Here is a 956-nt window from a genome sequence, read left to right as displayed (position 1 = left end):
TTATTTACAAATTAAATAATTTTTTAAATGTTACATGTTTGTTATATCAAGTACCCCCGGGTTAGGAATATAGATGATCCATGGGTCACTGTTACATCACTCAACCCGAGAGGCCGAGTTCAGGGAAGTTCTGAGCTGGAAAACCCACTACAACCAAGCACATCCGGTAACTTAAGTGCAGCAGAAGATTTAGCTGCAGTTGGCCTTGTAGTCGATTTAACCGACTTTGGAGAGGAAGCCGTCGTTCACGTAGAGGATGAATCAAAGATTGGAGAGTTTCACCAAGATCCAGATTCAGATTCATCTGGTGATGATAACTCGGAAACAGAGTAGCATCGCCTTTTTTTTTAATATAAGAATACCGAGGAAATTCCGAGGGATAATAGGATTTAGGGATTTCCTCGAAATTTTCTCGGAATAGTCTGAGACTTTTCTGACGATTTAGGGCTTTTCTTTTAGGGTTTCCGTTTCCTCGGAAAAGCGTCGGAATATTCCGAGGAAATTCCGAGGAACAACAAGTGTTCCTTAGAATATTCCGAGGCTTTTCCGAGAAAGTAGGGTTTTTAAACCGAAAACAACGTTTTGCGGTTTGAATAACACTTATATAACCCTTATTAAGTGTCTTAGACTGATTATGAAGTCAATAATTTGTTCTTTACCCTATAATAAACACTCTTCCGATTGTATGAACGAAATCCCCACAACATAAGAGAAACACTTATACACTTTAATGAACGGTAAAGGGAATACTTACAATTCGTTTTGAAATTTTGTTATTTCATAGTTTATGATCATCTATACAAAGATTCCTCAATGGTATGCATTGCATTTGTATAAGAAATGATATAGGGCAAAAAAATTTGATGTTTTGAAACCCCAAACATGTGTTCCTCGGAGAAGCCTCGGAATATTCCGAGGAAATTCCGAGGAAATCCAAGTGTTCCTCGGAATTTCCT

Source organism: Brassica oleracea, chromosome C3, assembly GCF_000695525.1.
Source record: "Brassica oleracea var. oleracea cultivar TO1000 chromosome C3, BOL, whole genome shotgun sequence".
Lineage (NCBI taxonomy): Eukaryota > Viridiplantae > Streptophyta > Magnoliopsida > Brassicales > Brassicaceae > Brassica > Brassica oleracea.
This window is presented reverse-complemented; position numbering follows the sequence as displayed.